Genomic DNA, 15844 nt, shown 5'->3' with positions numbered 1-15844 from the left:
TATGGTTGTTCTACTGTTCCCTTGCACTCTCGTTGGAAAGAATACGGTTTGCATAAGATTATATGAATTAAAGAGGTCTACCAACATCCTCTTCCTTGCACAATCACTTATACAATTAATATTGAAGTCACCACATATAACTAACTTTTTGTATTTCCTATAAAGTGAACCAAGAACCTCTTCTAGCTTTAGCAAAAATGTTGTGAAATCGGAGTCTGGGGATCTATAAATAACAACAGTTACAAGTTTAGCTCCATTAAATTTAACCACACCTGCACAACATTCAAACACATTTTCAGTGCAGTACTTTGACACATCAATTGACTCAAATGGAATGCCGTTTTTCACATACATGGCTACTCCCCCACACTGCAAAGAGCTCCTTGAAAAGCACCCAGCCAACCTGTATCCTGGTAAAGGAAGCCTCTGAATTATCTCCTTATTTAAGAAGTGTTCAGATATACCAATAATTTCAGAGTCAACATCTATAAGCAGTTCACTAACTTTATCTCTAATACCTTGTATATTTTGATGAAATATACTAATTCCCTTATTACTCGGATACCTAAGCTTTGTCAAAAGTGATTCCCTTGTTAGAGAAACTTCCCTTAAGCAGGAATACCTATCACCTGACTTCAATCTAAAAAAGGTGCAGCTCTAACACCCACTACTGCAGGAATTTTCCCACGAGTGATCCCACCAACCCCACCTATGCTGTCACGTATAAGCTTTGCCAACCTCCCCTTCCCATACCTGTTGAGGTGCAGGCCATGTCTAGTGAGTATTATGTGACTTTTCTTTTGACAAATACATGAGTACATAGTGCACAAGCTGCCAGCAACCAACACAATTTTTCTGATATATAAACTACTTTTGAAGTGCCAAAATGTACTAGAACAAATAAAATGTCTATAAAATGCCGCACTGTGCAACGTACTTGTGGTGAGACAGTCACAATTCCTGAAATCCATTGCCCACGGCCTCTGGTCTGCTGAGGAGCACCGCAGACCTGGGTCCGAGGATAAACCGTGAAAATCTGCTGCATCGCACCACACACAAGCAGATCCGGCCTGCAGGCAGATCAGTGGGACTAGATCAGACAGGCAGGGCCTGCACATTAGTGGAAACTGAACGGCAGGCCAGACACATTACAGATACTCGCAGAAATGGCCTGCAGTTTTAGGTCGTCACGGAAATCCACTCGTGTGGCCAGCTATTCAGAGTCACAGACAGCGCGTCGACGAAATGAGGCCACGGTGCTCGATCCGTACGAATACTCCGAGAATCGATAATAATGAGGATAGGTAGCGAGTCACCATAAAGACGATCGCTGAACCAGAACGGGCACGTAGAAAAGACATCACACTCTCACAACTAAATTTTCAGCCACAGCCAAACAAGAGCACACATGCATTCACACAATCACTAAGACGCAACTCACGTACGCAGGGCTGCCAGCTCTGGCCACTGCGTCTACAGTCTCTCAGAATCAGATCCGAACAAACCACTCCCCACACCTCCACGCCTCTCGTCGGCAGCTGCTAGGCTGGCGGCAAGAAGTGTCGGCAGCACCGACTGCGAACTGATGGGAACGGTAGGAAGGGGAGAAGAGAAGCAGCAGCAATGAGGGAGTAGGGAAGAGGCGCACGTGCTCAGCGATGGTGCACGACACATCAGTAAACAAACCATTTCACATACCGAGACAAAAATGAGTATTTCTAGTGTTTTTTCAAATTTCCCCAATTTCCCTGACGTGTTTAAAATTCCCCGATATTCCCCAATTTCCAGAGCCTGTGGCGACCTTGCAGACATTCTGTCACAGCTGAGAATTAATTTAAAGAGAGGTAAATGTCTACGGGTTGGGCAGATACAAAATTATAAGAGCATACGAGGACTCTCCCCACACCCATTTGTGGAGGCAGAAACTTCACTCCTATCCGATCCCCACCGACCACATAATGGGCTCACCAAGTTACAGAGGAAGAAGATGACCTAGCCAGGACATTCAAAATAGCAAAAGTCATAAATCTATAAACGTAATGAACATCAGATGGGCTGCCGACAAGAAAATAAGGTGAGAGTAACAGTGACGTCAAGAGGTGGGTGGGCGCGGGCGAGTGTCGCTCGGGGCTCGGCGTGTGGCGGGAGTCTCCCCTCCCTCAGCCGCCCCTCTCCGGAGAGTCGAAGTCTTAAAGAGGGGAACAGCACCCACTATCTTGGGGGAAGCGTGAAACCCTATTAAGCAGATACTCTGTCAACAGCTAGTACGGAGGGTAAGAAATAATGAAGGTCTCGGTTACAATGGAGTGTTGCCCCTAAAACACAAAATAGGGTATGGCAGAAAAAAGGGCAAACCACACCTGAAAGTGATTAAAACAGAGTAGGAGAGGTATGACCGTGGCAGCTGATAGAGATGGTGGTGTTGACAATCTCACAGAACCAGCCAAACCATCCCGCACCATCCCAAAAGCACTTCAAAACCACCGTATGCTGTCCACCAACATTAGAGGTGAACAATTCGGAAGACTGTGCTACGTAGGATAGGAGATTCATTACAGCGGTACAGCAGCAGTCTCCTCGATAGTGTAGAGTTTGTTAAAAGGGACAGTAGCTCACCAGATGTTCTGTTTCTGAGTGAACAGAGGTCTGCAGATCTCCACACACTACTGTCTACGTGAATGTCGGGTGGGTAATCGCTTCTCCAGCCAAACAGGCAGCCGGTTCATTCCCTGGACTCGGGACCCGGAGACAGACAACTGAGCAGGCACTGCAACCGAGGTCACGGAAAAGATCGTAAACAGTAGGTGACGAAAGTAACATCGGTCAATAGTACGGAGACTGCTCACTGGGTCACTACAAATTAAGATCTCATCAACAGAAGTCTGTTTTATAAAACTTAAAGCTCTGTTAATGACGATCAGCTCTGCAGTAAAAACACTAGATGTTCCTGGTAGCAATTTTCTTTTTTAAAAAAAAGGGTTAGCAGGAGGCGTAAAGCATATCCTGCCTTACTCGGGGTTTCAGAGTTACTACCATCCTGATACTCCTGATGAACTGACAAAAACAGACATTGAAAGATAACAGGAATGATGCAGGTTGGTCTCAATTCGTGGTCTGGGTGCTAACGGAGGGGGCAGAACACGGTGTGCACATTCTGAGCAAGTTACGTGGGGGACCTCCAGGTGCATTCCGACTGTTAATCACCCCCAAGGGTGGGTGGATCGGTGCCCCTTATCCGAGAAGAATCCGATAAGTTGGACAATCAGGAAAACATTCGAGTGCGATTGCGTAAGTGAGCTGGAGTTGGTACTGTGAGAAACGGAGAGGTAAGTTCTCTGCTTCAACAAAGACTTTAAGCAGAACTGACCTGCTTATTGTAGTTCTTTCCTCAGTAGCATCATCACTCTTTTATCAGTGAAGTTGAAAGTCCAAATGAGTGAGGGATGGTGTTTACTCAAAAATGTACATATAATCTAGATTGCATTAACACACATACATGCATTCTTCACTAAGTTCAACTGTTAAGAACAGTGACCCGTTTGTCAATTACAAAAACTTACTAGCCCACAAAACCAGATCGACATCTACAATAACAGTGGTGAAGTTAATTGTTTGACTGTGGTACAAAATACAGTCAGTATTTACACAAAAAAGTCACAGTTCCTTTTTAACACTAACCTGTAGTAATTTATTACAGAAATGTTTACATTTCGGTAGTTCAATCCAGTCCATAACGAGCTTCAGTATTCAACAATCGGTAGTTTTGATGACCGTAACATTTCCTACCATTTTTCAATCACAACACAGTTTAGTAAAGATGTTCATTAATTTAGGCTACAGAAATCACTCAAAAATTATTAAGCATCCAAGTCTCGAGCTTTGCTGTTGTCAGTGGACATATTTTTGCTCGCCGAACACACGTAGTAGTGGCACAAATTGACACTGGGGGTGCTCCCGACATAGGTCTTACTCGTGAGCTTTCAAACGACCGAATGCCAATTCTGGGTGAAGTCTGACTCTTTGTAGACTGGCACAAGAACAAACTGCTATTTTGGAGGCTACATTGTGGTTTAAAAATGGCTAGGTTGGATTTTTCTGATTTTCTTATATTACAAGAACTAATATGATTTTGGCTCACAGAAAATGTTGCTGGTCAGAAATTCAGAAAAATACTTGGGTGCTATTACTTTCACACAATGTAGATCCCTTATTTACATGCATCAGTGCCCTACTGCAAATTAGGGTAAATTATATGAAATTATTAATTATTAAATCAATTAATCAATACTGCATATCATTTTATACACAAAAATAAGTAGTCAAAAGTCATAATCTAACAGTAGCTATGATGAATTATGTGAGCAAAATCAAATAGGGGTAATGCAGGAGTAGGTTTAATAATGAATAGGAAAATAGGAATGCGGGTAAGCTACTACAAACAGCATAGTGAACGCATTATTGTGGCCAAGATAGATACGAAGCCCACGCCTACTACAGTAGTACAAGTTTATATGCCAACTAGCTCTGCAGATGACGAAGAAATGTATGATGAAATAAAAGAAATTATTCAGATTGTGAAGGGAGACGAAAATTTAATAGTCATGGGTGACTGGAATTCGAGTGTAGGAAAAGGGAGAGAAGGAAACATAGTAGGTGAATATGGATTGGGGGACAGAAATAAAAAGAGGAAGCCGCCTGGTCGAATTTTGCACAGAGCACAACATAATCATAACTAACACTTGGTTTAAGAATCATGAAAGATGGTTGTATACATGGAAGAACCCTGGAGATACTAAAAGGTATCAGATAGATTATATAATGGTAAGACAGAGATTTAGGAACCAGGTTTTAAATTGTAAGACATTTCCAGGGGCAGATGTGGACTCTGACCACAATCTATTGGTTATGACCTGTAGATTAAAACTGAAGAAACTGCAAAAAGGTGGGAATTTAAGGAGATGGGACCTGGATAAACTAAAAGAACCAGAGGTTGTACAGAGATTCAGGGAGAGCATAAGGGAGAAATTGACAGGAATGGGGGAAATAAATACAGTAGAAGAAGAATGGGTAACTTTGACGGATGAAGTAGTGAAGGCAGCAGAGGATCAAGTAGGTAAAAAGACGAGGGCTAGTAGAAATCCTTGGGTAACAGAAGAAATATTGAATTTAATTGATGAAAGGAGAAAATATAAAAATGCAGTAAGTGAAACAGGCAAAAAGGAATACAAACGCCTCAAAAATGAGATCGACAGGAAGTGCAAAATGGCTAAGCAGGGATGGCTAGAGGACAAATGTAAGGATGTAGAGGCCTCTCTCACTAGGGGTAAGATAGATACCGCCTACAGGAAAATTAAAGAGACCTTTGGAGATAAGAGAACGACTTGTATGAATATCAAGAGCTCAGATGGAAACCCAGTTCTAAGCAAAGAAGGGAAAGCAGAAAGGTGGATGGAGTATATAGAGGGTCTATACAAGGGCGATGTACTTGAGGACAATATTATGGAAATGGAAGAGGATGTAGATGAAGATGAAATGGGAGATATGATACTGCGTGAAGAGTTTGACAGAGCACTGAAAGACCTGAGTCGAAACAAGGCCCCCGGAGTAGACAATATTCCATTGGAACTACTGACGGCCGTGGGAGAGCCAGTCCTGACAAAACTCTACCATCTGGTGAGCAAGATGTATGAAACAGGCGAAATACCCTCAGACTTCAAGAAGAATATAATAATTCCAATCCCAAAGAAAGCAGGTGTTGACAGATGTGAAAATTACCGAACTATCAGCTTAATAAGTCACAGCTGCAAAATACTAACATGAATTCTTTACAGACGAATGGAAAAACTAGTAGAAGCCAACCTCGGGGAAGATCAGTTTGGATTCCGTAGAAACACTGGAACACGTGAGGCAATACTGACCTTACGACTTATCTTAGAAGAAAGATTAAGGAAAGGCAAACCTACGTTTCTAGCATTTGTAGACTTAGAGAAAGCTTTTGACAATGTTGACTGGAATACTCTCTTTCAAATTCTAAAGGTGGCAGGGGTAAAATACAGGGAGCGAAAGGCTATTTACAATTTGTGCAGAAACCAGATGGCAGTTATAAGAATCGAGGGACATGAAAGGGAAGCAGTGGTTGGGAAGGGAGTAAGACAGGGTTGTAGCCTCTCCCCGATGTTGTTCAATCTGTATATTGAGCAAGCAGTAAAGGAAACAAAAGAAAAATTCGGAGTAGGTATTAAAATTCATGGAGAAGAAATAAAAACTTTGAGGTTCGCCGATGACATTGTAATTTTGTCAGAGACAGCAAAGGACTTGGAAGAGCAGTTGAATGGAATGGACAGTGTCTTGAAAGGAGGATAGAAGATGAACATCAACAAAAGCAAAACAAGGATAATGGAATGTAGTCTAATTAAGTCGGGTCATGCAACACAACCACAACAACAACATGATGAAATCTGTAATGGAAGATGGGGCTGCTGATGTATTTGAATGTCAACTGTCTTGTCACTGGTAATTTAAAGTACTTTCCATAAAAGTCAGAATGCTCAGCATTCTGTTGGTATGGGTCATTAAATTAAATTGTGCCGATTAGCTCACCAAGTTTGGACAAGAAGAGAATAGAAGCTTTCGAAATGTGGTGCTACAGAAGAATGCTGAAGATTAGATGGGTAGATCACATAACTAATGAGGAAGTATTGAATAGGATTGGGGAGAAGAGAAGTTTGTGGCACAACTTGACCAGAAGAAGGGATCGGTTGGTAGGACATGTTCTGAGGCATCAAGGGATCACCAATTTAGTATTGGAGGGCAGCGTGGAGGGTAAAAATCGTAGAGGGAGACCAAGAGATGAATACACTAAGCAGATTCAGAAGGATGTAGGTTGCAGTAGGTACTGGGAGATGAAAAAGCTTGCACAGGATAGAGTAGCATGGAGAGCTGCATCAAACCAGTCTCAGGACTGAAGACCACAACAACAACATGATGAAATTTGTAATGGAAGATGGGGCTGCTGATGTATTTGAATGTCAACTGTCTTGTCACTGGCAATTTAAAGTACTTTCCATAAAAGTCAGAATGCTCAGCATTCTGTTGGTATGGGTCATTAAATTAAATTGTGCCGATTAGCTCACCAAGTTTCACACGTATCGAACTATGGTGTTAACCCCAATTGATTGTAATACTTAATCAACACCTTCCACAGCCAAACTGATGCCACCAATGCAATCAGCGTAGTGAGAAGAATAAACTAAACGACAAAGCTAAATGGAGAAAGCCCAGTTACACCTCTGCAAAAGCAATACATGTGCCATATATGACTTACAAAACAGTACTGGAAACATGGTAGAAAATTATAGGAAAGAAAAAAAATTTGCTATCAGCAGATATTCAAAACTTAGCAGATGGGAGAGGAGAACCATGCTATATCACAGAGTGTCAAAGGAAGTAGTCTCAATGAAGTGGTCTCAATGAAGTGGTCTCAATGAAGTGGTCTCAATGAAGTGGTCTCAATGAAGTGGTCTCAATGAAGTGGTCTCAATGAAGTGGTCTGATGATGATGATGATGATGATGATGATGATGATTGGTGTGTGGGGCACTCAACTGCGTGGTCATCAGCACCCGCACGAAGTCCCAATTTTTACACAACCCAATCTAGCCACAATCACAAATGATGATGATGATGATGATGATGATGATGAAGAAATGATGAGGACAACACAAACACCCAACCCCGGGCAGAGAAAATCCCCAACCGGTCCGGGCATCGAACCCGGGACACTGGAGCCCAGAGGCAGCCACTATACGACGAGCTGTGGACTGGTGCCAGTGACTCGACTTATTCCATGATGACAGACTCGGTGCAGTCATTTCAAATTTGAAGGTACCCCTGAAGCATAAACCTGGTGACCACCATCCAGTTAGGTCGAAACTGTGGCCCGGTACATACGGAGTTAGGCCGAATAGGATGATTCGCTCCCCGAGAGGTGTGGGCGAGGAAGTGGAGAGGTTTAAGCTTACGCGTGCGGGTGACTCTTTAGTTAACAAATATGGGACAGCTGTGTCAGCCTTTTATCAAAGAGGAATCCCAAAAATTGAGACTGTGCAACAACATCCCGGCACTAAGTACACAAGTCGAGTTCTGGGTCCAGACGGACTGCGGTAGGACGACACAAATGCGTGTCTCACATTTTTGTCGAAGAGAATTGGAGGTCGCGGGAAAGGGTCCAAGTGGAGGCTCCGTGGATACACCTTGAAATTGTTGTTTGGTGAAGGCTACAGACTGGGAGCAGTTACAAATGCAAAAGTTGAAACAATGTGAGTGTGACGAGAGGTACGACAGGTTGTGAAATGCATGGAGCCCTGCCATTTTTTTGGACCCGTGCACTCTGAGTGGTGTACCGACTGTAACACGAAAAAATCAGTGGAGTAAAAGCTGACAAAAATCAGTAGGGTGGTGGTGGTGGTTGTTGGATGTTTAAGGGGGACTAAACAGCGAAGGTCATCAGTCCCCCATTCCAAAATCAGGCGAGCCGAAAATCTACGAAGCAGATAAAAACCAAAGGGTGAGGAGACGTCCCCCCAGGCGCTAAAAGAACACAAATGCAGCAAGAAACACTACAGACAAGAACAGGACAGAGGAACACCAGACAGAAAGAAACAGAAGAAAGGAGGATGGCCGGAGACTGGTTGACTGACCATGAGAAAAAAAAGGGAAAGAGTCAACCATCTGACGGCACACCAGAACAGCAACAGACACAAGGACAAAAGACACAGAAAGGGAAAGGCGCAGGACTTCCCTAAATCGAACCATAAAAAGGACTACCACGGATAAAAGTTAAAACGTCATCAGCCATGGAGGCATCGTCGGATAAAACCAAAGCCAAAGTGCCCGGGAGATTAAAAGATTGCCGGAGTGTGCTCAGTCGAGGACACTCCAGCAAAACGTGGCCGACTGTCAGCCGGGACCCACACCGACACAAGGGGGGATCCTCCTGACGCAACAGATGGCCGTGCGTCAGGTATGTATGGCCGATGCGCAGCCGACACAGGACTACCGAGTCCCTGCGAGAAGCCCGCAGGGAGGAACGCCACACATCGGTCATCTCCTTGACAGCCCGCAGTTTATTCGGGGCTGTCATGCCACGCCACTCAGCAGCCCACATCCCAATCAGCTTACGGCGCAACACCAGCTGCTGGTCGCGAGCCGTAAGGCCGATCTCCAAAGCCGGGGCGTCGATCGCCCCTTTGGCCAGCCTGTCTACACGTTCGTTCCCTGGGATGCCAACATGACCGGGCGTCCAAACCAGGACCACCGAACGACCAGAACGGGCAATGGCGGAAACAGACTCCTGAATGGAGGACACCAGAGGAGAGGAGGGATAGCAGCGGTCGATGGCCTGAAGGCTGCTCAGGGAGTCACTGCAGATGACGACGGACCTACCTGAGCAGAAACGCATATGCTCAAGAGCACGCAATATGGCCACCAGCTCTGCAGTAAAAATACTGCTGCCAGCCGGCAAGGAGCGCTGCTCAACATGGGCACCATGAGCAAAAGAGTAGGCAGTGCGACCATCAACCAGGGAACCATCAGTGTAGACAGTCTCACAGTCCGAAAATGAGGCGAGGAGAGCAAGAAAACGGCGACGGAGGGCCACAGGCGGAACCGAGTCCTTGGGTCCCTGTGCCAAGTCCAGACGGACGGACGGCCGGGACAAACACCAGGGAGGCGTAGGTGCACGGACCCGTAAGGGAGGCGGAAGAGGGAATGAACCCAATTCCGACAGCAGGGACTGAACGCGGACAGCGACGGAAAGCCCAGACCTAGGTCGCCGTTCGGGCAGATGGAGGACCATGGCAGGGAAAAGCAGGCGACGATTGGGATGGCCTGGCGAGCAATGCACGTGGACAGCATAGTCGGCGAGCAGTCGATGGCGGCGAATCCGCAGCGGGGGAACCCCGGCCTCCACCAGTAGACTATCCACGGGGCTCGTACGAAAAGCGCCAGTTGCAAGCCGGACCCCACAGTGGTGTATGGGGTCTAACAACTTCAACACTGAGGGTGATGCAGACCCATAGGCCAGGCTCCCATAATCAAGCCGAGACTGCACAAGGGCTCTGTACAATCGCAGCAGCGTGCAGCGATCCGCACCCCAAGACGTGTGGCTAAGGCAGCGGAGGGCGTTGAGGTGCCGCCAGCATTTTTGCTTCAGCTGAGTAATATGAGGAACCCATGTGAGCCGGGCATCAAACACGAGTCCCAAGAAGCGGCAAGTGTCCACCACTTCAAGCAGGTGGCCGTCGAGGTAAAGTTCAGGATGAGGGTCGACCGTCCGACGCCTGCAGAAGTGCATAACTCGAGTCTTGGCTGCAGAGAACTGAAAACCGTGAGTCAGAGCCCATGATGCTGCCTTCCGAACGGCTACCTGCAGCCTGCGTTCGGCGACTCCCGTAGTCGTGGAGCTAAATGAGATGCAGAAGTCGTCGGCATACAAAGAAGGAGACACCGACGACCCCACTGCTGCAGCCAAACCATTAATGGCCACTAAAAATAAGGAGACGCTCAACACCGAGCCCTGCGGGACCCCATTTTCCTGTATATAAGAGGAACTAGAGGTGGCACCGACTTGCACCCGGAAAGAGCGGCGCAATAAAAAGCTTTGAAGAAAAGTCGGGAGCCGACCACGAAGACCCCACCCATGCAACGTGGCGAGGATGTGATGCCTCCATGTGGTGTCATACGCCTTCCGCAGATCGAAAAATACAGCAACAAGATGCTGACGTCGGGCAAAAGCCGTACGGACAGCAGACTCCAGCCGCACCAAATTGTCCACTGCAGACCGGCCCCGACGGAAGCCACCCTGGGATGGAGCGAGGAGACCGCGCGACTCAAGGACCCAACACAAACGCCGCCCCACCATACGTTCGAGCAATTTGCACAAAACGTTGGTGAGGGTAATGGGACGATAGCTGTCCACCGCCAGTGGGTCCGCACCGGGCTTCAAGATGGGGACAATAAGACCCTCTCGCCATTGCGACGGGAACACGCCTTCGCTCCAAATGCGATTAAATATCGCGAGAATGTGTCTCTGGCAGTCCCTGGAGAGATGCTTCAGCATCTGCGCGTGGATGCAGTCTGGGCCTGGTGCTGTATCAGGGCAATCGGCGAGGGCAGCGACGAATTCCCTCTCGCTAAAAGGAGCATTGTATTCTTCAGAATGACGCGTGTGGAATGAGAACGGCGTCCGCTCGGCTCGCTCCTTTAGAGAGCGAAAAGCGGGGGGATAGGATGCAGTCGCTGAGCTCTGAGCAAAGTGCGCGGCTAGCCGTTCAGCAATGGCGGCAGCGTCCGTGCAGACAGCGCCGTCCAAGGAGAGCCCAGGGACACCCATAGGGATCTGGGAGCCATAAATCCGCCGTATCCGGGACCACACGTGCGAGGACGAGACGCGGGAGCCCAGGGAGGAGACGTACCTCTCCCAGCACTCCTGCTTACGCCGTGCAATAAGACGACGGGCGAAGGCACGGAGCCTCTTAAAGGCGATGAGGGTCTCCAGAGACGGGTGCCGCCTATGACGCTGGAGAGCCCGCCTACGGTCGCGAATAGCCTCAGCAATCTCCGGCGACCACCAGGGGACAGCCGTCCACCGAGGGAGGCCAGAGGAACGGGGGATGGCAGCCTCGGCCGCTGAAATGATGGACGTGGTGAAAACACGGACCACCTCGTCAATGTCACCCTGTGGGGGAGACTCAATGGTTGCAGCGGAAGTAAAAGCCTGCCAGTCAGCCCTATGGAGAGCCCAGCGGGGCAGGCGCCCAGAAGTATGACACTGTGGCAGTGACAAATAGATGGGAAAATGGTCACTACCACACAGGTCAGGATGCACTCTCCAGTGGAGGGATGGGACAAGTCCAGGGCTGCAAATAGAGAGATCGATGGCCGAGAACGAGCCATGGGCCACACTGAAATGCGTGGGAGCACCGGTGTTCAAGAGGCTAAGGTCGAGTTGAGCCAACACATGCTCCACGGCCCGACCGCGATCATCGGAGACAGTCCCACCCCATAGAAGGTTGTGGGCATTGAAATCGCCCAGAAGCAGCAAAGGTGGCGGGAGTTGAGCCAGCAGTGCAGCCAAGACATGTCGGGGGAGCTCCCCATCCGGAGGAATGTAAACAGAGCAAACAGTAATAGCCGGCGAGAGCTCAACCCTGGCAGCAATTGCCTCTAAAGGTGTCTGAAGGGGTACTGGCGAACTACAGACAGAGTTGTGAACAAAGAGGCAAACCCCACCTGACGCTCGATGACAGGCAGCACGGTTCTTATAGTATCCCTGATAACCGCGAAGGGCGGGGGTCCGTAGTGCAGGAAACCAAGTTTCCTGCAGAGCAACGCAGAGAACAGGGGAATCACTCAGAAGCATCCGGAGCTCAGGCAGGTGGCGGAAATAACCGCCGCAGTTCCATTGGAGAATGGAAGCAGGAAGGGACTGGGAGGGCATGAATGCGACTAAGAGGCAGACAGCGCGTCAGAGCCAACTGCCGCCACTGGGGGAGAGTCAGCTGAGTCCATAGGAGAGGCCCCCAAGGGTTCCGTGAGGGCGAGATCCGCGGCAGAGGCGAGGATCTCCACCTCATCCCCGGAGCCAGGACTATGTACAGCAGGCGGTGCTGAAACCGCCGGAACGTCCTTCTTCTTGGACACATTCCGTTCCTTCTTCTCGCGTCTGCCCTTAGGGTGAGAGGGCTGGGAGAGCTTCTCTGAAGGAGCGTCGGAGGCTGACGACGACGCAGAAGCCCTACGATCAGCAGGTGGCGGCTCCTTCAGCCACTGGCTGACATCTGGCTGGGAAGGAGAAGAAATGGAGGAAGGGAGAGCCCCGAGGGACCCCTTCCGCGAGAGAGGAACCGGCGGAGGCAACGCCGCCGGAGAAGGAGGGGGAGGAATCGAGCCTCCCAGTTGTGGAGCAGATGTCACTCCCGAAGTAAGCTTGGGGGGAGCGACAGAAGAGGGTTTGCCCCCAACTGCTAAGGGGGCAATAGAGGAAGGCTTGCCCCCAGGCACGAGGGGGGCAGACAGAGATACATGGCCCCGAGGGCCCACTGAAGGCGGCACAGATGAAGCGACAACCGTCGCTCGCGGGGGCGACGATAACGTGGCTGCAGCATAAGATGTTCGAAGGGAAGCAGGATACAACCTTTCATATTTCTGTTTAGCCTCTCGATAAGTAAGCCGGTCCAGGGTCTTAAATTCCATTATCTTCCGCTCCTTATGAAGAACGGGGCAATCCGGCGAGTATGGAGAGTGGTGCTCCCCACAGTTGACACATACAGGCGGGGGCGCACATGGAGAATCGGGATGAGAGGGGCGTCCGCAATCTCGACATGTAGCGCTGGATGGGCAACGGGAGGACATATGCCCAAACTTCGAGCACTGGAAGCACCGCATCGGGGGAGGGACGTATGGCTTCACGTCGCAACGGTAAACCATTACCTTGACCTTCTCGGGCAAGACATCACCCTCGAAGGCCAAGATAAAGGCACCGGTGGCCACCCTGTTTGTCTTGGGTCCTCGATGGACACGACGGACAAAATGCACACCACGTCGTTCCAAGTCGGCTCTCAGCTCGTCATCGGATTGTAACAAGAGGTCACGATGGTAAATAATCCCCTGGACCATATTTAAGCTACTGTGGGGAGTGACGGTAACAGGGACGTCACCCAGCTTATCACACAAGAGCAACGTTCGTGACTGGGCTGGGGAGGACGTCTTGAGGAGGATGGACCCATTCCTCATTTTTGACAACCCTGCCACTTCCCCAAACTTATCCTCCAGGTGTTCCACAAAAAACATAGGCTTCGTCGGAAGAAAGGAGTCACCATCAGTCCTGCTGCAGACAAGGTATTGCGGTACATAAGGCTCCCGCTTGGCACTAGACCGGCGTCCCTCCCATGGCGCAGCCAACGAGGGGAACGTCTGAGGGTCATATTGCGCAGCATCGAAGTCGACTCTACCTCGCTTAGAGACGCTGGTGGCCGTGCGACCACCAGCTTGGTGTGATTTATTGCGCTTCATTGCGCCACATCCGCCCAGATGCCACCTACTCCGAACGAGGGCTCTCCCCAAGGGCGCCACCCAGCCAAAGCAAGGGGTACCTGGCCGATATCCCGTTGCCCGGAGTCCCCGTGCCCCAGACAAGATGGGCACATACTCCTTGGCATGCATGGGGAGGAAACAGCTCTGGCATCTGTAGTGCGATCCCTGCGTGGTCAGGGGGCTACCACCAAGAGGGTACATGACGACCCCACCACAACGGACTGGCTACCGTGCTGGATTTTAGGTGTTTAAAGGGTCCACAGTTGTCGTAGGCGCTAAGAAGAAGAGTGCGCACAAGGCGAGAAGGAGACAACCCAGAAGATATTGGGCGTAGTCCCCCCCACACGACAATAGGTAACATGCAAGATGGTGGAGCATGATGGACCAATACAAAAACACTACGTAAGGTGTCCTTCCCCAAATGGCACGCACTGACGACGGAAATTTGGAAGAAAAAAGGAGGTCAAACCCAAGAGGGGACCATCACAGAAGGCCGAAACGTTTGAGACTCCTTTTAGTCGCCTCTTACGACAGGCAGGAATACCGCGGGCCTATTCTTACCCCCGAACCCGCAGGGGGAATCAGTAGGGCATCTTGAAAGCCCCTGTCATTTAGGTTAAGTAAAATGTGATCATGCTGGGCAGTGTTGTATGCCTCATGGAGATAAAAAAGGCTTCAATGAGATTTCACCGTTTAGAAACACCCCATCAGATTGCTGTTTCCAACCTAACCACACGGTTAATTGAGGATTGTTCCTCCTGGAAACTGGGGGACAAAAGGCCCAGTGATTCGAGAAACCAGAACAACCGTCGGGCCACCATCTTTTCGAGCAGTTTTCAGAGCACACTGATGAAGCTAATCGGTCAGTAGCTGTCAATGGATGTCTGGATTTTGCCTGGTTTAAGGATAGGGATACTATCTTGACCCTGAAAAGCAAAAATACTTTCTGGCCAGGTTTGAGTAACATTCACATGTTGGATGATGAACTGAACCAGGGCCTGAGGCCACACTGTGATGCGTCAAGAGCCTGAAAGAGTTCCTGATCAGAGAAAAGTTCATTATATAATCAATCATGACCAGGGGGGGGGGATAGGGAGGTGTCTTCAACATGTCTTATGTATTTTTTTAAAAAGAAAGAAAGAGAGAGATGGGGAGAGAGAGAGAGAGAGAGAGAGAGAGAGAGAGAGAGAGAGAGAGAGAGAGCTATATTGCTATGTTGTGGGATTCATATGAATGGTTCAAATCTTATCTTTGTAACAGGCACCAAATGGTAAAGATACAGGGAAAGTTTACTCATCAGAATACCAAAGAGTCGGATACGGGGTGCCACAAGACTCCCTGCTGGCACCACTGCTGTTCTTAATATTTATAAATGGCATGCCAAGCCATGTATCAGCAGCAGGTACAATATTGTTTGCTGATGACACCAATCTGTCTGTTAAAGCTATGAATGATGCTGGCCTTCAGAAGATAGTCACAGTAGCGCAGAAAGATGAAATGTATTGTTTATGGATAACATTTTAATTGTGAATGACAAAGAAAGAGTTTCGGTAGACTTCAGACATAAAACAAACTAGGAGCCACATAACAACAGAACTTGGGCAGTGTAAGATAAAGAAAACCCGTGTCACTAAATTTTTAGGAGTACGGATAGATGAGAATGTAATGTGGGGAAAACATGCAGAAATGTTTCTTGCATTAAACATGTAAGTACACCACTGGCCCTATCGTAGACTTTTACGCCAGAGCAC

The 15844-nt window shown here is 48.5% G+C and overlaps 1 protein-coding gene across 8 annotated transcripts in view; it reads right to left on the bottom strand.

The window, feature by feature from the left end:
• Positions 1-15844, bottom strand: part of LOC124605658 — a 134838-nt gene that overhangs the window by 66237 nt on the left and 52757 nt on the right. The gene's annotated exons all lie outside the window — the stretch shown is intronic.

This window comes from Schistocerca americana, chromosome 3, assembly GCF_021461395.2.
Source record: "Schistocerca americana isolate TAMUIC-IGC-003095 chromosome 3, iqSchAmer2.1, whole genome shotgun sequence".
NCBI lineage: Eukaryota > Metazoa > Arthropoda > Insecta > Orthoptera > Acrididae > Schistocerca > Schistocerca americana.
The sequence above is the reverse complement of the archived record's forward strand: the minus strand, read 5'-3'. Positions and strand labels throughout refer to the sequence as shown.